The sequence below is a fragment of the Mixophyes fleayi genome, chromosome 1 (assembly GCF_038048845.1).
Source record: "Mixophyes fleayi isolate aMixFle1 chromosome 1, aMixFle1.hap1, whole genome shotgun sequence".
Classification (NCBI taxonomy): domain Eukaryota; kingdom Metazoa; phylum Chordata; class Amphibia; order Anura; family Limnodynastidae; genus Mixophyes; species Mixophyes fleayi.
In genome coordinates this window covers 341,027,726-341,040,844 of record NC_134402.1, presented here as the reverse complement: position 1 = coordinate 341,040,844, position 13,119 = coordinate 341,027,726, and the positions used below count along the sequence as shown (strand labels likewise).

The following is a 13,119-nucleotide window of genomic DNA, read 5'->3' as shown; positions in this document are numbered from 1 at the left end:
TGTCTATGGATCAAGATCAACAGCGCTTTTAGTGGTATGTGTGTGTGTGTATAGAAGCACTTGGAAAGTGGTACATGGGAGATACATATGCCCCAGATTTCTGTCATCTGTGTTTTAAAAGCCAAGGAAGAGTGTGTATGTTTGTAAAAGTTTCCAAACATCAGTCTGGCTTCAGTAAACCGATGTAGAGATCCCTGGTGTTATGAATGAAGGGCGGGATCCATTCATAAGGCCAATTTCGGGTCTTCCGACCTACTAGCCAGTTGCTGGCTAATCAGGAATTGCACCTGTAAGTAGCTGTTAAAAGGATATGAGACTGTGCTCTCACACCCTGGGGAACAGGTCAGAGGTCTGCCGAGAGACACTGCAATTGTTACCTGTAAGTCATTTTGCGTGCGTGGGACATTAGATCCTTCCACTTTTGAGAGGGTATTCCTTATTGTATTAGAGCCTAAACAGCTAGGACTTTTGTTTAGTTTTGGAGCTGCTAAATAAAACTAGCTGTGACAACTTGAACCATGGCACTTAACTAGTGTGATATTGTTTGGCAAATGCACCCCTAAACTGATCTTGCAACAATATATATTTTGTGTGCTGAATAATTAGCCTCTGTATATCAGATTATCATTTAACTAATATTCATGATTTGAATATTAACATTTGCTCTTTACATGGTTCAATAACCAGTTATTTTTAGGGTTTCGTTCATTTGTTTTTCAGCACATTTGTGTTATTTGTAGTAATTTCATCATTAGGATTTAATGTATAATGTGCAGTTATGTTTGTCTCAGTTTTTTTTATATTCCTTATTTGATCACGAGTTTATTTATGGTAATATGTGAATATTATTACTTATCTATAATCATGTTGAATTCTTCAATTTTGTTGACATCAGTTATTTTCATTAATTTTGTTGCTGAACTCATGCCTAAAGGGAACATCTTGTCACTATTATAAGGAGCATTATGCTTTTTTAATTTATTGCATGAATCATGATAAATTCTTTTGTGTAGCTTATTTACCTAGCTGCACCACCCCATATCAATTACATTTAGCCTGTAGCCTTGGGAAAAAAAACACACACGTTTTTGTGGTATTGTAGATATGCGTTGAGGGCCTGGAGCAGGTGAGTGCAGACAGTGAAAATGTTTGGCTGATAGGTATGTATCAAGGGTTGGGTGAAATGGTCATGTAGTGAGACGGCTTGGTGGAGATACGTGTATCTCTCTGTCAGTCCACATTCCTTTACACTCCAGGAATCAGCATCAAAACAAATGTACTACACAGAGATGGGATCATCTGTACAGTTTATTAGATATTACTTCTGTCAGGGTTTAAAATAAGAAAGCAGAGAGTTCATGCATCATGGTTTTGCACCTGCTAAGAAAAGAAAAAAAATCAAACTAAGAGGAATGTGTGCTACATAACTTAATATAAACAAGTCAAAGCTTGCCAGGTTTAACCCGTCTCCTGTGAAGACATTCTGGCATGAATACCAGTAGGAAGAGTGTGGAACCTGTCTCAGACAAATTAAGTTATTTGTAAAAGTCAGGTCTGATTAGTAACAGATCTTCTTATTTAATTTAAGCAGTGTGTAGAGAGGACGAGAGATCCATGCACTGTAACCTCAGGGTATCAGTAAAATACATCTTATCTTTTACAAAGATTTCATACCTGCAGCAATTTTTCTCCCAGCTGGTCTACGGTAACTTTTTATTGAAAGGTTAAATTATTTCCCATTCACAGCTCCATGTCTAAAGGTGCCGCACGGATAGTGACAGAGCATGTTCATTACTCTCTGTCCTTCATAGGTTCAGCTAATAGAGACCTGCACAGGAACAGTGTGGGAGATGCTGACTGTGTTCTGACTATGGTATGCCTGATCTTTATCTTACATTTTACAGTTCATGTTTAGTGTTCATTTCAAAAGGGAAAGCATTGTATGGGATAGGTATCTCAAGAGAATTCTCACAACAGTTCAGATTTTACACATAGCACTGTTTCCGTGCCTGTTGGCGAAAAGCTTCCTGTTCATAGATAATCCTTAGTGATTACAGTAACTAAAAAAAAAAAAAATCTGCAAAACCTTCATTGTTTAATGGCGATAAACTGAAACAGTCCGACATAATACAGGCACTAGTTGGTTTGACAGCAGTAATTTGTTAATGGCATGCCTTGTGGGGAATTACAATCAGAACCTTACTTTCGCTGTCTGAAGGCACTTTGAAAGAGGGTAGGCACCATTCATATTTGAACTTTTGGTTCAGTCTGCCAGAAAATAAATTATTTAATTGTACCTTACATACATAGAATTGCTGGTATAATTTTTTCCCCATAGGATGCCTAAAAAAAATGGACTACTTTATTTTGACCCTCAGTGACAAACACTGCATCATATGTGACTGATACACAAAGGTGATAGTAGGTGTTCTTATAAGAAAAAAGTGCAGTGTACTTGACATTTACAAAAACTAGTGATAATATAAACATGGCAGAGCAAATACACACAGCTAAAAACTACATTTGCAACTCCCTGTTTCTGAATTAAAATCAATAGCCACAAGCACAATGTGTCTGAGTTATTTTGTTACATACTGGACATTAACATCAAATACACGAATATAAAAACACAGTTAAACAAGTTACATGGTTATTAAGAAGTAAAGATCAAGAATGGTGCAAAAAAAAAAAAAAAAAAAGGGTTGGACTGCTGCATTTGGAGCCCAACTTTCAATGTTCCATGTGGTAGGAGGTTTGACATTGCTCCAGGTTCCTGTACATAATAAAATAAAAAAAAAGCACATTAGTAAGCATGAACAGGTATAAATCATGTCTCCAACTTTCTGATTATTAAATACAACATGAAACTAATTTAAAGGCTAATTTCAATACTGAACCATTGTGATGTTTTGCAAAATAATTATACCATAGTTTCTGCTCCTCTCTAATTATAAGCACATATCCTCCACCCTTGCCTTTATGGCTGAACTGGTATTTTAGAGCATTAGTTTCATATAAGATCAGGTGAGTCTTGTAAGAGTAAAAATCAGGCAATTGGTTTTGGAAGAATCCTCTGCTATGAATATTGAGCTCCCATCCCCACCTTCCATTGCTAAATATGTTTAGAAGAGAGATATTAGTCAGGAGATAGAACCAAGATTCCTGACTCATCCAGAGCAGCTGTGTACACTTACCAGACTAATGTACCTTCTGTAACATACACAGCTGTCTGTTGGGCATGTCAGTGTTAAAATCCCCAGCCATGGTAAAAGGGCAGATAAACACACTTGTTGTGTCTATATTCAACTAAAGGGGTTGTATCACAATCATCTTTGTAGACTTCAGAAAGCTGCATAATGTGCAGCTGAGTACACTGTCAGACCTGTGGTTTGAGGTCTGAGTGTATACATACTACTAGTCACTATAACAAGGCTCCTGGAATGTACATACTTCAGATACTCTGCTTAATCCCCATAGTGGTTATAGCCAAATGAGAAGCCTCTGATCCATGCCTCCATAATTGTTAAGTCAATATTTAGGTTACAATTGTAACATAAATCAGAATGCATAGAAACATAGTATATAAATGCTAGCATTACGCTGTGTGCATTGTTTCTAGAGAATCTGACCTTGCAATTGGTAGTATGAGACACCCCCTCTCTGCTGAGCTGTCAGATTAAACATTACATTTCTTAGAATTATCCAAAGAAAATAAGTGATGCCAGAAAACAAAACAAAAAAATACACACAAAGAGAGGGATTTTTATGTTAACATAATTTACGTTAAATTCTTTGGTTTGAGTCCATTGGGGGACACTGGGGTAAAGAGGCTGCACCGGAGTTCGACACTTTAAATTTGTCTCTAAAAATTCAAACTCCACCCTCTATACTCCAGTAGCCTGCAGGGACCTTCAATGATTTTTTTTTTTTACAAAACCCCAAGGACGGAACAAAGGAAGAATAGAACGAGAGAGAGAGGAAAGAACTAAAGTTCCCTAACAAGAACTGTTAAACTATAAACAAGGAGAGCAAGAATGTTGGGCATTCATTATTCCCTAATGGACTAAGACAAAATGATATAATGCAATTTTAAAAATCCTTTTTTTCTTTTTTATCCTATGGGGGACACTGGAACACTGGTGACATCCCAAATCTGACAGAAGGGTACGCAGAAGCATCTAACATTCAAAGTGGTAATTTTTGTATGCAATCTGCAAAACTGTGTGAATGTCTAGACTGACGACCAATCAGATTTTAGTTATCATTTATTTAGTACATTCTACAAAATGACAACTCATTGGTTGCTGTAGGCAACATCTCCACTTTCTCAAACCCACAGTTTAATAAATTTACCCCCTGGTGTCAGACTAGCCAGTTCTGCTTAATCAGAGTAATCTTCCACACCCTCTGATAATTTTTCCTGAGACTGGCTTCCGAGTCGCTTAAATATGGTCTAAACTACACTGTGTCAGTGAAAGCCTTATTTCTAAGTTGCATGGTTTCAGTAGCCATGTCATGAATGCCAGCTAAACCATGGTGATAAAATAGCCTCTGACTGAACAGGTCTTGTCTTAGAGGCAGACGTGCCAACGGGCCCTCTGCCATATAGAGAATGTCCGTTTACCACAATAATTTTGGCCAGGGCAGTGATACCAAGATCACCTTCTTCAGAACCTGTGGAAGCATTGCTACCAGAGGTAACAGGTAAATCAGATGAAACCAATATGTTATCATGTTGACATGTGGCTGACTCCATTTTTCCACAATCTGAAGAAAGACTTCTAGATGAAGGGACCATTCCCTGCAGCATGCCTGCTGAGAAGATCTACTTCCTAGTTAACACCACCGTGATAGCTGGAAATTCTGCTTCACCCATCACATAATCCTGACTCTTTCTATCATGGCAAGTCAGTTGTTGGTACCTCCCTGATGAGTGAGGTACAAAACAGACATGACATTGTGTGAGTGAATCTTTTTTTTTTTTTTAAAGTGATTTTTATTAGGGTTTTTTCAAAACAAAACAATGAGATTGAAACATACCAAAGGAATGTATAAACATACTGTATACATATTAAATTCCAAAATGATGTTTACACATAATAGCAAGAAAGACTTAGCTAAATTATCTAGAATCCGGTATTTTATTCATGAAAAAGAAAAATTTTGTTTGTTTTTATTTTTCAGAGGGAGGGGAGAGACGAACAATGGGGGAAGGAAAGATTTTAGGGATGGGAAGGGGAACAGGGAAATATTCTACTCATCGTTTTATGCATCAGATTATAGGGAAGAGGAGCCTTAACCCGCATGGTTATATGGAGATCAAATCAATTTAGGATTTTTTTAAGCCTTATAAGCGGTGAGTGAATCTTTATGGCCCTTCTTCGCAACAACTGGGTTTGTTGTCTGAGATGTTCAAACCCAAATGGATAAGGTGTGACCCCTGTTGAGGTTGTAGCCCCTCAGCCACCAGAGGAGTGATTTATGGCCCTTTGGAGACAGACTGCTTAACTGGCCGGTCAGATGATGGTGTAAATTGTTCCATTTTATTGACTACTTGATCTATAACTCCCTCGAGGTGAACTGTGCAAATCGCACCACCTCAAAGGTGGAGACCATCTTCCCCTTAGACATTCATGCAAAAATGAACCGATGCCAGCTAATTGGGACTTTACAATCTCTTGTAAGGAAAGAATCTGGTCTTCAGGCAAGGACTCCTTCTGCTGATGAATATCGGACAGCAGCTCCAGAAAGACCATCCGCTGGGAAGGTTTTAAGTTCGATTTCTAATGGGAAATGACCGAACCATGAGATTCTAACGTCTAGAACATGGTTGTCCAACCCGCGGCCCAGCATGCCTGTAAATGTGGCCCAGCAGGAGTTTTGGTTGTGGCAAGGGGGCAGCACTGAAAAAAAAAATCCTGGAGAAAAAAAGAAAAAAAAAAAGAAAAGAAAATACTTACCTTGCGGTCACGTCAGCTGGCGCTCCGGCTCCCTCCCTGGTCTCCTCCTCCTTGTGGCGCTTGCAGTGAATGTCGGAGGTGACATCCATTGCTTAGCGCAGCACAGGGGAGTCACCCGCGCGAAGTATCAGTAGCAGTGAAAGATTATCCAGTATCTTATTGTTGTTACTCTGAATTTGGACTTTCTGCACCATGCAATTATGAACTAGCTGTGTTCTCTGTATGTATTTAATATAAATATTAAGAGATGATTGTATGTTTAATATTTAAACCATTTTAAATGTGCAGTGTAGAGTAGGGTGAAAATATCACCCACTGTTACCCTCATCGGAGGCTGCTCCATGAGCCATTTTTCCCACCACCCTATCTTTAAATCTCTGTAGATTTCTATTAGTCCTCCTGATGCTACCTATATCGGTGACCATTTCAAACTGGTCAATAAAAAAAATGATTCATGGGTGCAAAAAGAGAGGAAAAAAAAGTTTTTGGCATTTAATTCCCCGAACTCCACTAAGGGACAGATGCAGGTAAGTTAAATTGTAGCTGGTAATGGTACTACTGCTTTAATCATGATTCTGCAACAGGTTTCCTGACTCTTACTAACTTCATTTCCAAGTAAGTTTAATATGTTTACTATGGTTTTTTCGATGATCAGCTATCGTTAGGGTTAGTGTATTTTATGTGCGGCCCAAACCAACTCGTCGTCTTCCAATGTGGCCCAGGGAAGCTAAAAGGTTGGACACCCCTGGTCTAGAATGTCTCCTGTACAAGGTGTATCAAGGTTGGTGATCCCACCATAATAATCACATTGTCTATGTAGGGAATGAGTCATAACTGTCATTATCTTCGTTAACACCCTCAGCTCTGTCGCAGTTCTGAAAGGTAGAGCTCGAAATTGAAATTGATGGGATTGGATACCAAGTCTTTCCCAGATCAGGAAATGTAAGCACGTCCTTGATGTCCATGGACATCATGAACTCGTACTGTTCTATGAAGAATATAACAGAACTCAAAGACTTACTATTGAACCTCTTCACCTGAAGCTGAATGTTTAGAGTTCAGGTTCAGAATGGGCTGAAAGAATCAGTCCAGCTTCTGAACCAAGAAGATATCCAAGTAAAAACTCAACCTCTTCTGCTCCTCCAGGACTGGAGCAACTACCCCTTAAGAGATCAAGGACTGCTTTGTCTTCAGGAAGGCTGGTATGGAAAAACTGTCTGGGTGGGGGAATTTAGATCTATGATATATATCTGAATTAAGATTCCTCTCACTCAGATGTCTGAGGTACAGTATATCTAAAACAATCAGTCCCAGAAGAAAAGCTGACGGTCTCCCACCAAGGGAGCCCCGGGTTGGTAGCCTGCCCAATTATGCAGGCTGTTTGTCAGAGAGCTTGGGAGCTGGATTCTTAGCTGCCCAAACCTGCTTTCCTCTCTGCTGACTATCACGAGGAGAAGAAGTCTGTCCTCTGGAGGTTTGACTCCTAGCCTTCCCTGTGGAATGAAAGAAGCAAAACCTATGGACATTAGGGCTGGTGGCATTGGCGGGAAGAGAGGAACTCTTTTCCACAATGGCCAAGAAAATAAACTTATCCAGTTCAGAACTGAATCAGACATCCCCAGAGAAGGGTAGGACTCAGTTTCCACCTCCCAGATCCTAAGCCAGAAGTTATGGCATGCAAAGACTGCTGAGGCTGAAACCCTAGCACCAATAAGCCATGCATCAATAGCCGTGGCCCCCGGATATTCGAATGCCTCATGGATGAGCTGCACTAGGCAACTTAAAGTGAAGCTAGCTGATGTCCCTCCTCCAGGCTTAGACCTGGATGTACTTCAAGACATGACAGAAAGGTGAGGGAAGATAGAGAGGACAATCCCAAAATGGATGCGAAACTGCAAAACATCGGTAAAGTCCACAGCAGGCAGTGAAAAATACAAACTATACACCTACCCCTTAACCACTACTTCCCTACAAATGGAGAAGGGAGAAGGAGAGTTACTGGCTGCTGCAAAAGTTTCTTTTTTTGCAAGCTTTACCACAGTGAAGGAAACACTGCTGGATAAGGAAAAGCACCTTGACACAGGGCCCAGCATGTAAAAGAATGGCCCCTTAAGCTGTCCTGTGCCTAATGCGGGGCTGCCATAACATGCTCCACCTAATACCCCATCCCCTTCAATCAATTTGTAGCTACTTTTTGCAGGCTCATTTAAGGAAAACTATAACTATACAAATGTAACCTATTTTATTTTTTTAACATCAATAATGTTTATTGATGGGGGTCCACTAGTCATCCCAAGGGAAGTCAAACAAAGCTAAAGGCAAAGGAGTGGGAGAGGGGTTCTTTCTATTTGCGCCTGCACCCTAAGTGATATACACATGCCGCTTAAACCACTTCATGATAGGGGCCTCCATTTCGAAGCTATGCCGGATTTTAGAGATGATTCTGGATAGGGAAGGGGGAGAGGTTAATTTCCAATTTTGAGCTATGGTGGCTCTGACTGTTATCAAGATATGACCTAGCAGATAGCTATCTTATTTAGAGATAGAAGAGGGATAAATGTGAAGCAATGATATAGCCGGGTCTGAGTCATCATCATCATCATCAACATTTATTTATATAGCGCCAGCAAATTCCGTAGCGCTTTACAATTGGGAACAAACATTAATAAGACAATACTGGGTAATACATACAGACAGAGAGGTAAGAGAACCCTGCTCGAAAGCTTACAGTCTATAGGACAATGGGAGTTAGAAACACAGGGGCATGTGCTACATCATATTGCACAATGGACCAGCCAGACTGCAAAGGTAAAAGTCATGAGTGGGCTGTGTGTGTTGCAATGTTGGTGGTCAGAAGGTTGTTGTCTTGCGTTAGCAGTGTAGAGGATGGCAATAGGGTAATCTAGGGAAATTAAGATGATGGTTGAGGAATCTCATAACCTTGTCTGAAGAGGTGGGTTTTCAGTGAACGCTTGAAGGTTTGAAGACTAGAGGAAAGTCTTATTGTGCGTGGGAGGGAATTCCACAACGTGGGTGCAGCCCGGAAAAAATCCTGTTACCGAGAATGGGAGGATGTGATGAGAGTGGAGGAGAGACGTAGATCTTGTGCAGAACGGAGGTGTCGAGTAGAGAGATATTTCGAGACAAGTGAGGAAATGTATGTCGGTGCAATTTTGTTGATGGCCTTGTATGTTAGTAGAAAAATTTTATATTGGATTTGTTGAAATACAGGCAGCCAATGTAGAGACTGACAGAGTGGCCCAGCAGAGGAATAACGGTTTGTAAGGAAAATCAGTCTAGCCGCTGCGTGCAAAATAGATTGTAGGGGTTCAAGTCTGACTTTGGGAAGACCAGTAAGGAGGGAATTGCAATAGTCGATGTGGGAGATGGTGAGTGCATGAATTAATGTTTTTGCGGTGTCTTGTGTCAGATATGTGCGTATTCTGGAAATGTTCTTTAGGTGTATGTAACATGATTTAGATATAGAGTTTTTGTCAACAGATCCTCCCATGACTAGAAATATGAGATCAAACACCTCCCGACAAAGTGGTTGCATCAGTGGGCATATCCAAAATACATGGGAGTTTATCAGCTATTTGGGCACATTCACGTCAACAAAATTTTGTTTGGGAGGGCCAGATGAGATGGAGCCTGGCCGGGTTGAGATAAAGTTTGTTAACTAATTTAACATACATCTCGGTGTGGTTAACACACTTAGACCTCAATCTTATCCTGTCCCCCCAGCAGTGGGAGACTATTCATACTACCTCACATCGCTTGTGTTGCCCAACGTACTTGAGAGGGGGTCTTGGGTGATAGTATAAGGGATTGGAGATACTGATACCAAAAGGTAACCCTTCCCCTATTGGAGCCATTCGTCAGTCTGCCCAGCACTTGGGCCGGAGGTAGAGACAAGGAGTGAGAAAGTTCAAAGACTGAAACCACCCAATGATGAATTTGGGCATATATAAACATATCTTTAGTAGGAATATAGAAATGTTCCTGGATAAGAGTGAACCTAATTTTTTGTTTTTTAACCTGGAGCTGTACTAAAGCTGTCGGTTGCAATGCAGAAGCCTAAGAGTTACCAATAACATTCACAAAGATTTTAAGACCTTATCAGAGTGAAATATACTTGAGCCAAACTTGTAATGAGATTTCCTTTTCCCATACATAGCAGTATCCTGTCAATGGTTCTTTTTAGGGTACTGCTGGCAGAATCCATATATACATATAAAAACACCATTAATTTCAGTCTAATTGAGATATTGGACATTTATTTAAATTTGCCTTTTAGCAGAGTGCAAGTTATTGTTTTCTAGTACCAAGTATTTTCTGCAAAAATGTGGCTTAAAGGCTGGTTGCAATGTCCATCAATGGTATTCCTGACAGGTAGTCTGCTGTGTATAATGTAATATCTACAGCCATTATCAAAAGTGTGTCTCAATAATCATCAGTTTAGATAAGCTCTTGAAATCTTTGCACATACTGTATGTTTGTGAGGATTAGTAGTAACTTTAATAAAAGTCAACCTGTATTTTATATTTAATGGCCCTTTAAATGGTAAACATCTTAAAGGAATCCACCAAAAATGGCATCAATTATATTTAAATGTTCCCACAACATAAGAGGAATCCTTTTTATGCGATATAAATGAATATAAGTGAATTTGTGCCACTGCTTTTATGACTAAACTATATTTACTAGCTTATTATTGGCAGGGTCCTATATTGAAAGGAAAGGAAGGGTGTTTTCTGTGTGCGTTTGATGCATACTGGGGCAAGTGTTCTCTCCTCCATCTGCATTCTGTTACACTGACTGAGCGCGAGAATAGAAGAATGTAGCGCAAATGGAAAGTTCTGAAGGAAGCATTAAGAATGCAGACGAAAACAGGATGGCCTATACTATTAATCATTTTACTTAGGAGTGGAGAAAATGCTCAACTATTGCAGTATTTTCCTGACAAATATCATAATATTTTAATTATATACCTCATTTTGAAAAATGGATGACAAACTTTCCTGTCTGGCCAACAGGGTGCTGCAGATCTCAATACCCATTTGTCAAATAACAATATTGGCTCCACCCACTTCTCAGCATAAGTCAGTGGCTAAATCTTGGGTCTGGTAATGATGATAATATAGGTCAGATAAATTAAAAAATATATGTTTGGATAGACATCTTTAAGACACTTCATACTGCATGTTAGGTAAATGAGAGCAAGACACTGGTCTGTAGTTCTACTTAAATTCAGGACATAAATTACACAACTCTATATGGAACAATAGTTTACGGAGCACTGGCAGAAAACAACTGGAGACGGCTTTTACAGGACTCTATTCAATTCAATGAATGAAATCTTCCTAAACACATAAAAAAGGAAAGAAACAATTTACATCAGTATATACTTTTATGGGCTTTTAGTGCTTAACAAGAATCAATCCAATCACAAAAAAACATCTTCAATTTTATGTGTTTGTTGAGCTCTGAGCTCAATACATAGAACCTGCATATCCTGCACAGGTTCAAATGTGAGGGGACAGGTCCAATAGACACTGCCACTTCAACATGCATCACACACATTTCCCTCTTAAAACAATAACCAAATAGTTATATTAATTCCATCAGGTTCCTGACATGTGTAAAGTAAAGTACTTGACAGAGGGCCTTCCAATGTGTTTTGCATCGCTATGTTTTCTTCACTAGAAATAGGATAATCTAGGCATAAAATGCATCACCTGCTATACACACATATATGGCTTGTGTGTGAGTAGGTGATCTGTAAGAAAGAGAAGAACCACACAAGGCAGGTGGTGTGCTGACCTTATCCTTCATTGTACCCATGGAAGTTAGTAGTATCTGTTCCATAAAAAGCAACTTGTATGTTATACTTAATTAGCCTTCAGCATTAGGAACACAAACCACATCTGCTAGTCTAGTATTTGTGTTGAAGGCCAGTGACTGACGGTTTTCTACCAGTGGAATGAATATACAGACAGCTGTCCTTATCCTGTGTTTAGAGGACATAGAACACAGTTTATATTCAGCTGCAGGAAGAGATTTTCTCACTTTGGAAAAAAAAAACTGGGAAAAACTGAAAGCTGTTGGAGGACAATCAGGGACTTGTGAGTCCCTTCATGTGAGCCAAGGTTCTACTTTAAAATAAAGCCTATTTATAACTTCCTTTTCATTAGCTAAATATAAGGCACCAGGAACTGCCAAGTAATGGTTAGCATACAGGATTTTAACAAAATTTTCTTTGCAGAGCAGGATGGTTTTGAATTACCTCAAGGAACTGAAGAGGATGGAAGAAGGTATGGCAGGACTAAACATTTGCTTTTAACCAGGGCTCACTGACATTGATATTGTTAATTTGAAAAGAAAAAACAAATACAAAAACAAAAAACTTTATTTACGGTGTTCACACTGTTCTAATGATTTTAAAACCCATCACGTTGAATTTTTCATGACTTAAAAAGCATTCATTCAATTGCAGTCCTGCTCAGTGTACGAAAAACAACAAGTCTTTCAAACAATGAACAAATGGCCAAAGTGAACATACATGTGAACGACCATGTTCTGTTGCCATGTTAATTTGTTATCGACACAGCACCAATGACATAACTGCAAAAAAACAAGTCACAAAATCTGAAAGATGATATTACAAAGAAGTGCCTGTCACATTTTCCCAAGTTTTATTAACCTTTAAACTAGGGTTCAAGTCACCTGCCAGTATGTGGTTATACTGTGGGGGGAAACCCACATAAACATAGGGAGAATCTACAAACTCCACACAGATTGTGCACATGGCTGCATTCATTCTCTAATAATGTAAATGTGATATCTACATTCATCTGCTGGAAAGTAATAAAGTGCTAATCAGTTTTAGTACCCACGTGCACTGTTTTATTCCCCAAACGTCATCACCAACAATTTCCTTATTTCTACTGTGTTATTGATATGGCTATCCTTTATAAAGAAAGCAGCCAAAATAATTTGGATGCCATTGTGTTAACAGAGGTGGTTGATTCATAGTGTTATAGTCTAGGTAGTCTGATCCTAGTTACATGAATGAGAGGCAAACCTAGTTGCTGTTGTATAATACAAGGGTAAATACACACAAATCAGAATTTCATTTTATAACCCTTTATTGTTGCAA

General features: G+C 39.2%; 1 protein-coding gene across 2 annotated transcripts in view; it reads right to left on the bottom strand.

Moving 5' to 3' along the window:
- Window positions 1–1,290: 1,290 nt before the first annotated feature.
- The window catches only part of LOC142161168 (septin-2A), a 66,205-nt gene continuing 54,376 nt past the window's right edge, over window positions 1,291–13,119 (bottom strand). For both annotated transcript variants that reach the window (XM_075216479.1, XM_075216489.1), the window contains exon 13: window positions 1,291–2,773. The gene's annotated coding sequence lies outside the window, so the exon portion shown is untranslated. The remainder of the gene's footprint in view (window positions 2,774–13,119) is intronic.